The sequence below is a fragment of the Protopterus annectens genome, chromosome 12.part0 (genome assembly GCF_019279795.1).
Source record: "Protopterus annectens isolate FY-2018-M chromosome 12.part0, PAN1.0, whole genome shotgun sequence".
NCBI classification, from domain to species: domain Eukaryota; kingdom Metazoa; phylum Chordata; order Ceratodontiformes; family Protopteridae; genus Protopterus; species Protopterus annectens.
Genome location: NC_056746.1, coordinates 1,399,034,470 through 1,399,048,707, shown reverse-complemented (window position 1 = coordinate 1,399,048,707; position 14,238 = coordinate 1,399,034,470).

The following is a 14,238-nucleotide window of genomic DNA, read 5'->3' as shown; positions in this document are numbered from 1 at the left end:
AAGTAGTTGAGCGTTGTTGCAAAGGACCCCCTGGTCCTTGATTGTTAATGTTTTCCATGTTTTGGTCACTGTCATGTTCAATCTCCGGTTTTCACCTCCAATGAACTGATTCAACGGTGTACTCAATGAATGTTCTGTGTTCACACTCTTTGGGTTGTTCACAATATTGCTGTGAGGTTGCGTGTTGCCTGGTTGAGTAAGTAACTCAACTCTAGCTGTTACTATATTTTTTTACTGTTCGTTTATCTTTTATTCAGGTAGCATACAGAATAAGTGTAAGTTAAAGTAGTACGGCAGAGATACTGATAGTTTGGAAGTAATATAACGCACAAATATATAAAGTGCGAGTTATCACCGAAAATTACAAATTAGCTACCGGGTTACATAAATAAGATGTCACACAGTGTTCACACAATTTAGTGTTTTTTTAACTTCTTTTAAACTTTAATCAACAAGTTTTAACATTTACAAAGTTTTATAATGTGGAATAACGCTGTTGAATGCTTTTAATATTTATCATATATACTTACAACACTGACATAAAGAAATGATTTACTTAAGCCTGTAAAGTGTTAATTCTAAGCGGAACTTTAATCATGTGACTTCAGTATCACATTTAAAGTACCGCTCAAATGGTGTGTTAGTTTCTGAAGAAGTTTGTTTATTTGTGCAGGCGAAAAGCGCTTAAAACTACACCGGCTCTATTGTTTCATTTACTTGTTGTGGTTTGCAGTGGTCATGCTGCATTGTCGTGTTTGCTGTTTACTCATTAAACATTTCATCTTGGTTTCACATTGCTGCTGCTCCTGTGGCGTTTTTGTTTAATAACTAAGCATATAAGGAAATGGTTTAAAATGGCTATTTTCACAAAACTATGCACTGGTCATTTACTTGAAACTGCAACCCCTCCTCTTCCCAAAGCTCTGTTTTGACTAGGTTGTGGTATCTTACTGAGTTCAGCCATCATGTGCATGCAGCTAATATTGTAGAAGAAATTATTGTCTTATACAATTACTATAGTAATAAATATATTTCTTGTCTACACAAACAAAATCCTTTCTTTAAAATAAAAAAGCTGTCTACATGTATTTTAACAACTACACTGTAAATTAAATTATGTGGCAATGCAAATATATAAATATATATTTTGTTTGTGTATAAATACATACAATTATATACAGGAAAATAATTGATGTATACTCATGCAGATGTATATCTGTAATTTACAGACATATATTTCTTTACTCATACATATAAATTTGTATTTATACAGACAATTATGTAACCAAATAAACATTCTATATATTTGTATACAAATGCAGTTCTGTGTGTAGATATGTTTATGCTTTATTTTGTTTTATTATAATAAAATTACAGATGAATATTTGCAGTTACAAATATTTCCTCTAGCAAATACCTTCAGTTTATGCAAACATGCTATATTTTCTTTTTAAACCTAGGTTTAATATGACAAAAATAATAATAAAAACAAATAAAATACTTACAATAGAGCACTGGCCTTCTTTACACTATCAAGTCAACCCACTCATCTAGCTGGTCTGGCCTATCCTTCAGTAGGTCATTGTACATGTGATAGCATTAGTGGCAGGGAAGACAGATGCTCACCCAGTTCCTGCCAGAAGTCTATTTTTTTCACTTTGCACCCGTAATGCACACATGGCTGTTATCCAAGAATGACTCACTCAGCAGGTAGATAATTTTTTTGGTCTCCTTATCTGGCCAGTTCAGAGCACAGCCTTGTACCTTTACAGATGCTGCCACCATTCAAAGTGCCAGTACCTGAATGAAGAAAGTACAACCTGGGCTGTGTTTCACAGGTTTAGAACCACTTCCTCTGGCATGTGACATCACCCTAACATAACTCTCAACTGTACAGATTTTCGCAGAATGTCCATAGTTTTGCCTCATATTTTTGGTCCATTGGTCTTAAAAGTGTGGTTTTCTGGCAAATTAGTGGCAAATCATTAAAGATTAAGGATAGGAAATAATGACTGACATTGCGTTTCAGACTTCAGACCCTTCAGAATATTCATGTTCATGCAAAACCTGTTATTCTATCAACTTTCTAAGTTTGTAAGAGCAATATTTAAAATTGTCCCTAATTTTGGGCCTTTGTCCCACTTTTATTTATGTCTTTGTTCAGATTTCTTGCTCTAAGAGGTTGAGAGTTATGCACCCTAGCCAAACCCTGTTAATCAGCAGGGGCATTAGACCAGGTACTCTTATTACTGGCAAGTTTGGTTTGACCAAAAATACTCTGTCAACTACATTTTTTTAGGAATGTATTCATGTTTCATTTATATAGCAGATGAAAGTTATTAGTGAAATCAGAAAAAATGTATCTCATAACACTAAAGTGGTGAGAAACAACAAAAAGTGATGTGTTAGGAAAGAAAACGGGCAGCAGTGTACAAAATAAATAAATAAACCAAACTTTTAATAATAGGATAAAGATGACCACATTTTGTGTTTTCATCCAAAACAAAATACTGGACTTCATCAGAAATAAATAATCAGCTCTACCTGCCAAGCTTATGTATAACTAATTAAGTAAATAGTTATGCTAGGAATGAAAAAATGATGGTGTAGAATCCTCAAGACATGGAAACACTCCTACAATGGGGTTACGCCAGGCCCAGAGGAAGAATGGCCTTTTTTGTTGTAGAGGAAGTAGTAGTTCACAAAAAAATTGACAGGCCAAAAAAAAGAGGCATAAAGACAACAAAGAGGACTATTGAGGATAATAAAGAAATTATGTAATTTTACTATTAAACGAGAAGCCCAGAATTTCCAGACAGAAGATATACAAAATGATTAAAAGAGAAATTACAGGAAATAAAAATACTTGCACAAGAAAAACTGTAAGAAGCTTCAAATAAAAAATTGTGTTCATTAATACAAAAGAGTTATGAAAAACATTGTATAGACCAATAAACCTTGGGACATTTCATAAAAGAAGTGACTGAGGAAGTGCAAACATATAAAAAACTAAACATTTTTGAAAGGTATAAAATGGAAATTTGGAGGACATGGGAAAGAAACAGAGCTCTGATATGGTGCAATATTTATGAAAAAGAGAAAGACAAATTAATGAATACAAAAAGCCCCTAAGATATTCAAAGAGAAATATATTCAAAGGTATAGAGGATTAGTAATGGAAAAGTTAAAGAAATAGAAATTGAGGTTAAGGATTACCTGTGATGTGAGGGATTTAGTGTAGAAAATGTAACTTTGATAACATCACAGCAGTTTCTATATGAGGATACTTTTGAGCCTTCCATAGTAAATCAGTACAAAAGTCCAGCTGGAGTTATACAGCAAGGGAAGGAGCATGAAACTGTGCTTACCCTGACACAGTCAAAATTGTGGAGTGATAGGCCAGTGAATCCCCATATGAAAGAGAAATGTATGAAACAGGATGAAGTTGAAGAGAGTGTGGCACAGGAAGATGCTCTAGAACTTTCTATAGACTGCCCACAGGAAATGGAGAACAAAGAATATGCCCTCACTTTAGAAGAAAATGATTTAGGAGAAGAGTTGCATGATTTAATAGAGATGGGCAGTCATATTAAGATAAATGAAAGAAACAGACTACAGAAAGTCAATAAAACCCAAAAAGTTAGAAGTTTGATAAAACAAATGAACACCGTAATTAGGACTGTTCACAGAGATTCATGCAACATAACAGAAGTAAATAGTATATATTACTGTGCAGCTAAATTAATAACAGATAATGTCTTGCCACAAAAACACAGGACAGTAAGGGAAAGGAAGGAAGGGGAGAAATCAAATATCATCATGGAAGTATCTAATTGAGAAAACTATAAAGCAATTAAGAGAAGAGGTGTCACTGTAAGCACAGTATAAAAGAGGGAATAGATCAACAATACTCAGAAAGATAGATGTGATAAAAGCAATGTGCAGTATCAGAACAGATCAGGATCTATCATGCACTATTGCAAATAATAAACTAAAAATAGCACAGACATAAAAACACAGATAAATATGAAGGCAAAGTACAAAATAAGCAATTTATTGATAACCCCAAAAAAGTTTTAAAGAGAACTGGGAAACAAAGCAAAGGGAACTGAAACACCACCAAAACAATTAGAAATAGATACATTTTGGAGAAATATCTATGATGATCCTGTGGAACATAACAAAGATGTTAAATGGATAGAACAAGTAACAGAAAGTCTAAAAAGCTCAAATGTACAGGATATGAAATGGGATGAAGTAATGGCCAGAGAGACTGAAACAAAGTTAAGACAAGCTACTAACTGGACTGGAAAACCCCAGGTCCAGATGCAGTATCTAACTTTTGGCTAAATGTATTTACATTTTTACATGAAGATTTAGCCATGAGTAAGAACTATTTGTATGCATACCCTAAACAGACACCAACCTGGCTAACAACAGGAAAAATAATTCTCCTACTTAAGAGCAAACCTGTAAGCTATCCTAAAAACTATAGACCAATGACTTGCCTTCCACTGATGTATAAACTATACACTAGAATTGATGCAGACAGAGTTTATATTTACTTAGAAGAAAATTCTGTCATGGTAATAGCACAAAAGGGTAAAAAAAGAAAGTCATATGGAACAAAGGATCATTTGTTGTTAAATAAAGTCATAATATAAATTTGTAAAAAAGAGAAGAATCTAAGCATGGAATGGATAGGCTATAAAAATGTATTTAACAGTATCCCAAATTCATAGATAAAAGAGTGCTTAAAATGTATAATATATACCCTACACTGATCAACTACATTACAGTGACCATGAAACAGTGGCCAACCACTTTGCAGTTATGTCATGATAAAGGACAAACTATTATGAAAGGGATAAAAATTCCAAGGGGGGATATTCCAGGGTGACTCCTTGTCAAGACTGTTGTCTTACTTAACAGATTAGGTTGTGGTTATAATTTGGCTCCCAGAAAACACAAAGTTAAAGACTTCTCATTTTTCTTTTGTAGATTATTTAAAACTGTATAGTTCATCAGATGAGGAACTGAAAGCACAACTGTAAGTGGTCAACACTTTTTCAGATGACATAAGAATGTTATTTGATAGTGATAAATGTGTAAAAGCAACCTTTAAAGCAGGAAAGCTGCAGCACCAAGAAAACATCAGTTTGGGACAAGAATGTGATATAAAAGAACTTGAGCAATAGGTAGTGTATAAATAGTTGGGAATTGATGAAGGATCAACAATAAAACATGAACAAATGCAAATAAAACTTAGCAAGGATTATTTTAGAAGACTAAAATTAATACTGAGAACAGGGTTGACTTCTAGGAACAATGTCCAAGCTATAAACCAATTTGCTCTTCCTGTCCTAACCTACAGTTTTGGAGTGACTTATTCCGAAGACATGCTGTAGGTGGATTGGGCACTCTAAATTGGCACTAGGCTTTAGTGCGTGCATATGTGTGCCTTCTGTGGAAGGTTGGGTGCTGGGCTGGCAACTCGACACCGTAAAACTCCACTGCCAATTATGAGTGGACAGGTGATCTGCTGTGGCGACCCCTAAACGGGAAAAGCTGAAAGAAGAAAAAGAAGAAGTGTATACCAAGACTATATATTCCCCATTCTGAAAGAGGTATGGGCCTCCTCAAAATTGATTACATGTATAGAGCTGCAATCATGGACTGCATAGATATCTGGTGACCTCATAAGACTTAAATGTAGCAAAAGTTTTCAAACATGAGGAGAATAAGTCTAAGATGACTTCCATGCTTAGTCTAGCCGAAGCATATCAGCTTCTAACGGGAATGGAAGAATATAAGGTGAAGGATCAGATGAGAAGGCACGAAATGTGGAAAATGCATAAATGCAGTTGCAAGTATAGAAAATATTTGGAACAACCTCATGTTGATCAGGATTGAATGCAGGAATGTTTAAGCAGAGGTGAATTTAAACCAAAAGACGAAAGGTTAATATTTGCTTTCCATAATAGTGGATTATATACACATCAGTTTACAAAATCCATTGAACATGTGGGAGAAACAGACAAATGTAGGTTCTGTAAAATGGATTTGGAAATAGTCACACATCTGTTGCTGGTTGTGATATACTAATGGCGTAAGGACTGTATACTGAAAGGCATAATAATATTTCAAGACTGTTACATTGGGGATTGTGCAAACATTGTAATATCGAAAGAGCTGAAAAGCACTGAAAACATAAGCCACAAAGCATTATAGAAAATGATAAAGTTTATATCACATGGGCTCACCCATTACCAATAGTTTAAAAAATAGATGGATAAAAAACAGATATAGTATTCCAGGAAAAGAAGACAAAAGTAGCACTGATCATTGAAATTGCTGCAATCAGTGACTACAGTGTCTTATGTACAGAGAAACACAAAGTTATAAAATATCAGGATTTGCAGGCAGAAATGATGGTAAAGTGGAAGAAGGATATCCAGACAGTTCCAATAGTAGCAGCAGCAACAAGTTTTGTAAAAAATTAATTTACAATCATACTTAGATATATTGCCAATATAACAATTGTAACTCCATATGAATTACAGAAGTAGTCATTACTGGGCAGATTGTGGGTGCTGCAGAGAGTAATTCTGGCTAAAATCAGAGATTGAAAGAATACCAGTTTCATGAACTTTAATCATACTTTGTCTTTCTGAATGGGTAAATTCCTGCTATGGTATTAGAAACCCAAAAGACTTGGAGAAATTTAAAAAGAGACTGAGAAGTTACTCCAACCTCAGGGATCTAGAAAAAAGGTAATTTAGTGCAACTGTTAGTTTCATGTTTTATTAACAAGGATAACTTGTATCTACTGATAATTTATTTTTCCCAGTAGCAGGCAACTCTGAAGGGAATTACTGCTCAGGCAATTGACCAGTTTGTCCCTAGACTGATAGTCCAGTACATATGTCCCATCCATAACCTATGTCCAGTACATATGTCCCATCCATAACTTATGTCCAGTACATATGTCCCATCCATAACCTATGTCCAGTACATATGTCCCATCCATAACTTATATCCAGTACATATGTCCCATCCATAACCTATGTCCAGTACATATGTCCCATCCATTACATATGTCCAGTACATATGTCCCATCCATTACATATGTCCAGTACATATGTCCTGTCCATAACCTATGTCCAGTACATATGTCCCATCCATGACATATGTCCCATCCATAAACTATGTCCAGTACATATGTCCCATCCATAACCTATGTCCAGTACATATGTCCCGTCCATTTCATATGTCCAGTACATATGTCCCATCCATTACATATGTCCAATACATATGTCCCATCCATTACATATGTCCTGTCCATTACATATGTCTAGTACATATATCCCTTACTAGCCTGGTTTTCACTATCTCTTTTACTAAGAGGTAACATTTCCACCTGTAGTCTTGAATATGATAACTTGGGTACTGGAAACTGAATGCATTTATGGCCAACCATGGCAACTTACACAGCATCTATTGTCAATTCTTTTTTGCCTTCCGTCCCTAGTTTTCTCTTACTATAAAAGGTCTAGATAAGACATTTCTGCTTTGCATTAGATAGTTTATATCTGATCTACTTCATAATTTCTCTGAAGTTCTACCATTCTTACCCTCAACAAAACACAGTTGTAGTATTTGCCAACTTCTAATTTCTCATTTTGCATTGAATATCTTTATGATATATGTCTGGCTACCTAAATATGCTTTCTTTATGTTGCATTCTCTTATTTCTCTTTGAAACCAACCCATCACATTTGTGCTTTGCATGTTTTAAAATTAATATTTAGGATCAGATAGACACATGCATGTGCGCGCGTGTACACACACACACACACACACACACACACACACACACACACACACACACACACACACACACACAAGCAATATTTATCTTACTGATTACTGTTACAGTAGCCTTAGCAACATGGGTTACTTCTTGCACAGGATATAACAGCTGCCCAGCTTCCAAAGTATAAGTATCCCAGTACATGCACCCAAGCCATTATTAAGAGTAAGCTGAGCTTTCATGCCAACTGTAAAAGGTAGATTAGAGTCCAAAAAAGTAAATAATAGGAAAGTAAAATAAGAAGGCCTCACCCTGGTGGTGACAAAAGCATGCACAAACAAGGGGGATGTAGTGAGCGAGCTGCCTGATCATTTGAATGGCTACTGTTATGAAAAGTTTACTTGCACAACTGTACTATGTTCATGAGTGATCACTGCTGCAGTAGTCCTAGCAATATGGCTAGATTACCATGTCTTAGACTAAGTGGGAGGGGGAGGAGAAGGATGTGGTTCCAGAATTCCCCAGAGAATAGCCCTAGCAAAACTTGTTCTAGACTTGGTGAAGGAATGCAGTTTGTAGTGCTTTGTCAATGTATACACAGAAAACAAATTGCTACTTCTAGATTACTTCTGATATTCAACTCTTTTCAAAAATCCACAGATGAATTAAGACCCTGGTAGAATGAGTTTTGACCTTGGCTGGAATTGCTTTCTGGTGAATCTAAAAATGTAATAGCATAAGACAACCATTTGAAAATAGGTGCTCATAGCATAAATTAAAATATGGCATGTCTAACTCAAATTTACATGAAAGTAAAGCATTTTTCTTTCCATACTACAATTTTTAATGGTTCTACTACTCTGTGTTTTGTTTTGCTTTGTTTTGTTTTGTTTTGTTTTGCTTTGTTTCTCTCCCACACAGCTGCCTGATATCCGACTCAGTTTCCATGTGACAGAAAAGATCCTAAGATTGTTTCCTATGTTTTTTTTTTTTAATTAATTGCAGGGGCATTCTCATTTCTGAGTCTGCAAACATAGGAACAATGGTTCCTCCTTTACTGTACATATTCGAAGACATCATTGAATATTGCTCTACAACACTATTATTATTAGTTTGTAAAGCAGAAATAAAGAACATTTGTTCCTCAACTGCATGCTTTCATATACCCTGGTTTAAATGATGCAGTTATATTTTAACATAATTACTAATTCTGAGTGCTGGCACCAAAATCCTTACTTGAACATGGAAACTGCATTATACAATTAGATTTTCCATTTTTTGTGTGTTCTACTTATTTAATGATATTTAAATTTGGTTTAATATTATTATCTAGTAATTTGTCACAAAGTAGTGAAATTCACTATAGTATATATGGATATATGTTTATAGGGTGTCTGTGTGTAGGGGGTATGTGTGTGTGTGTGTGTGTGTGTGTGTGTGTGTGTGTGTGTATGTGACTGTGTGTGTTGTGGGGGGTGTATGCACACTTGTGTATGTGCACTTTCGAGAGGAACAGAACAAAACTCTACAGAAGGCCACAATGTAAGGTACCATTCATTTCATATATTACTCTTCAGTATAGAGAGTGACAGGCTGCCTGAGCTCCTAGCTCATCTGCTTATGGCAAACGCATATTTACCCACTAGTTACTTCAACAGTATCCTTCGGGCATGACCCTGTGGACCCAGTCAAGTATAACCCTGAACTTTAGGTGAACTCATGATTCATGATGTGCATGTTTGCAAAGCAATTTAGAAAAGAAAGCAAATTCTAAAAGCAGACATTATTGAATAAAAATAGTACCCAGTTTGTAACAAAATAAGCACTGTAACCCTTAAAACAAGCAATTAGACCAACTGAGTCTTAAATGAATATATATAATCTGTGCTCCTGTTCAGGCATTGTCAGTGTTTTGTTTATGTTACAATTCAATCTAGTCAGCTATCAGTTCCTTCACAATAAGTTATTTTTCTGGTGGTTAGAAAGATACAGGCATTTCTATTCTGAATTTTTTTATCATTTTCTGATTCTGTATATTGTAAAATGCTGATTTTTTTTTTCTCGTTCTTCTGTTCCACTAATACGTATCAATTTATGTCTGATCAAAATGGCACCACTAATCAAAGATACAATCAGAATAGTTGTGTTTGGAAAGCTTGACTGTTATGACTCTAGTCATAAATGGAATAACTGAAAAATAAGAAAGAAACATGTTGTGTAGTCATTTTCTGTATTAAAACATTTTCCTTTCAGCAGAAAGATAACTGACCAGTGCCAAACCAGAAGAATTCTGATTATGGTAGAAAAAAGATTTCTTAAATCAAAAAACTTCAAAAGGATTACCATCTTTCCTAGATGTATTATTACCTCAGGAGTAAATATATTATATAGGGGTAAAAGGGACTGCTGGCCATGAACATAACCTGATTTTGGCTGTTTTTTGTTTGCTCAGCTTTCTCAAATAAAAATGCAATATGTCCTCCTAGATAGTGACCAGGAAATCTTAACTGATTGCTTTATTAGAGGTCTTTTTGTTTTTAGTTTATTACAAATACTCAATGCAGCACTGACAGGCTATATCTGATTCATACAGTGAGTACAGATCAGTGTTTACTAAGCAAGCTGAGATGGAAGTAGACTGACAGGCCTTTCATCCATATATCACACACACACACACACACACACACACACACACACACACACACACACACACACACACACACACACACACACACATCTAAGGATAACTGAGAGCCAGTAATTCACCTACGCATGCCATTGGCTGCATAAAGAAACCAAAGTATGCAGAGAAAACTCATATGAGCTCAGGTGTGGGCATTCAGACACTACACAGAAGGTACTTCAACCTGATAAGTGAACCAGAGAAGCACTGTCTGCTGAGGTTAAAAAGCTACTGGTTGCTTCACTATTCCACTCAGTCATTACAGTTGACTGCATTAAATTCTATGTTGCATCACAGTATTTAGGCAGCAATTTTACTATCAAAATATAGGCCTAGATAGCTCAGCAGTCATTTATCAGGTATAAAGTGATGTCATCATCTTGCTTTATTAAAAAAAAAAAAAAAAAAAAAAAACTTCCAAATATTTTGTTTTCTGTTTGACTAAAGTATCTGGTATATGGAATGGAAGAATACCCACCTGGTAGTTTGAACATTGGTTCTACATGATGTGACACCCAACCTCATGTGCAGAAATGGGAAAAAGGGTTGTTCATAGATGGATATATCTATATCTATATCTATCTATGTATATATAAATATATGTATATATTTGACTCAGTTCTAAAGGCCATGAAGCAAACCTCCACTCAGTCCAATATGTTAGCTAAAGTGACTCCATGGTGAAACACACCAATGCACTACTTATCAGGCAGTTCAAAGAGATGGTCACAGTCAGTTGACTATCATGTGACAGGATTCACAGCATTACTAAGGCAGTTAAGTCCTTCTGTCACAAATACACATATGAGACAGCCATAGTACACAGAGGTATGACTTGAGATGTACCTTTCTGAACAATATGATGAGAGCAATATTGGAGGTCTTGGAATATGTGTCTGAGGCTAGTATGAACCTAGCTTTGAATAGCACTCTACCATCACCAAGAAAGATGCCACAATACAAAAAAAAATATTGATTTCAGTAATTAGCCTATCTTCTTGTGCTATTTAAAGGGGTACAGTATGCATCAGCCTAGGACGAGATGGTCAACAGTTCCAACCACTTTGTCAAGGATGGGCTGCACTCCATACCCCAAGGCTTTACATATTAAGTAATCCCTTGCCCACCCCATAGTACCTTTTTTTAATCAAGTTTAGTCTTCTACAGCTTCCAGCATGACTAAATGGAGTCCAGATAGCATTAGATATTGCTGCTTAATGTTAGGAACCTTAACAAAAAAACTCTACTTCATTTCCAGACTTGTTTGACAAAATATTGATCTGGAACTCTTCCATATCCAACTTACTATTAACGATAATTCTTATCATATCATAGCTAACTATAGAACACAGTCTTCCCCCCTCTTGGCTGATACCTCTTGCTTAACTAGTATGGACTCCCTATATATGAAGGCAAACACTATTCTCCTAGGAGACTTCAATTACCCATCCCCAAACTGGGAGACTCATACATCCTCAAACACGTATCCCTAAATATTTTTGGACTTTATCAGCACAAAATCCCAGGACCACTTAGTCTGCACCCTAGCCAGTGGCAAGAAAATCTTGAATCTGGTCCTTAATAATATGTGGCAGCTTTGCTTCCCACTAAATGTAATTTCCTGCCTGGTCAAATCAGACCAGAGGTCAGTCTCATTAAACATAAAACTGAAGCCAGAAGCACCTTCCAATAATGCAGTATTCAGAGATTATACCAAGGCTAATCCAAGGCTAATATATTAAAACTTAGTGATGACCTGACTAAATTTAACAGCCCCTTCCATCTTTATGATCCCACTGCTTACCTAGAATCCCTCATTAAAAAATATCTGCACATGTAAATAGCTTCATAAGTGTATCTGTACATCTCAGAAATAAATACAATGAAAAAAATCAGAAATAACCCCTATAGTGTAACCCATATAAACTATAATATAAGCACCCTCTATAATAATAGAAAACAAATCATTGCTTGCAAAAATCAATCTAGCAGTCAAGATGAAGAAATGCTGTTGCTAAATAAAACAAGGATCTCTGGATCTTGATCAAATCATCCAAAGCCATATATGAGGTAAAATAGCCACCCAGGCGAGAGAAAACAGCAAAGCGTTTATTAATTGTGCTAACATTTTCAGAAGCAATGCCCAGCCCTGCACAGTGATAATAGCAGCTTATATCACATGCTCTGACACAGAAGACATAACCAATATACCAGACAAATTTATCTCAAACTTCATTACCCCTCTTTACTAATGTTCTCACTTCACATATCCATACTTACCCACCCCCTGCAGTCTCCAAAGATCACGTTGTTAAGGTGCTATCTAAGGCCAAGAATATCATGTCTATTGGGCTGCATAACAAATCAAGCTGCCTACTGGCTGGCCTGCAACTTGACTTGTTTGATCCTCTACAGAAGCTTTGTGCTAGATAAAAGGAGGATGGCAATAATTGCACAAAAATGGGGATTCAGCAGACCTTGATAATTACAGGCCCATAAGCCTGATCAGTCTTATCTGAAAGGCTACAGAAAAGATAATTGTGAAAATAATAAATAAGGATATAAGTACCCTACCAGCTCTTTACCCAAACCAGTTTGGATATGTTAATGGTGGGTCTTGCCTACTTAATTGGTTGACTTCTTTGAAAAAGTTACTGAAGCAATGGATTAGGGCAAAACACTGCACACTACATATCTAGACCTTGAAAAGGTATATGACACAATTCCAACATTGGGTATTGTTGATAAACTCTATCAGCTAAATGTCAGTCCTTATGTAACTAATTGGATAGAAAATGGCTCACAAATATAACCGGTGTAGTTAGGCTGGGTGGTTGTCCCTCCTCCAGAAGGCTTGTCACTAGCAACGTACTCCAATTCAGTCCTTGGAAACTCCTCTTTGACATTTATGACTTGGTGATCAAAGCTAATGTTAAGGATTTATGTCTGAGCAAATCTGTAGATGACAATACACTTGGTGCCATTATAAGCTTACCAGACAACAGCTAGATCCTCCAAGAGAACCTGTCTCAAACAAATGTCTGGTGTCAAAACTACAGGCTAAAACTAAATTCCAGGAAATGTATAATTCTATCCTTCTGAAAACATAACTTCACTCATTAATTTGTACATTGACAACACACCACTGAAAGATGACCCATAGTTAGGTGTCTGGTAATCAATGTTGACAATGGCCTGTCCTTTGATCACCATGTATCCACTACAGAACTTGGATCTAAATGTATTACATCCAAATCCAGGAATGCAATCATTCCTCTGTGCGCAAAACTCATTAGGTCAATCACTAAGTGTAATGCCCCTTTTGGTATGTACCTGTACAAAAACTTTGCACAGCTGGAATAACAAGATCTCTTTCTCACTATAAAAACACAAGGTCTTAGGTAGTCAAAACTATGCAGATCATATTAAAGCCTTGTCCCTCTTCTCAGTATCATACAGACTACTGAGAGGTAACCTCAGGTACAACAGCCTCTATTCTGTCAGACCGCTTACACATTCGCAAGTCTATGGTATCATAAGCACACACTCAAGCAATCTAAATCTCCTTTTTAACATAAATAAACAGAATGTGTTGGAGGGATAGGTTTGTGTCACAGAGAATACTGATTTTATGGAACTATCTCCATATAAAATAAAATATTTCTCTTATTGTTTTCATTAATAATTTGGATGACTGGATGAGCAACTGCAAATTCACCCCAGTTTTAGCTCCCCTATCCCA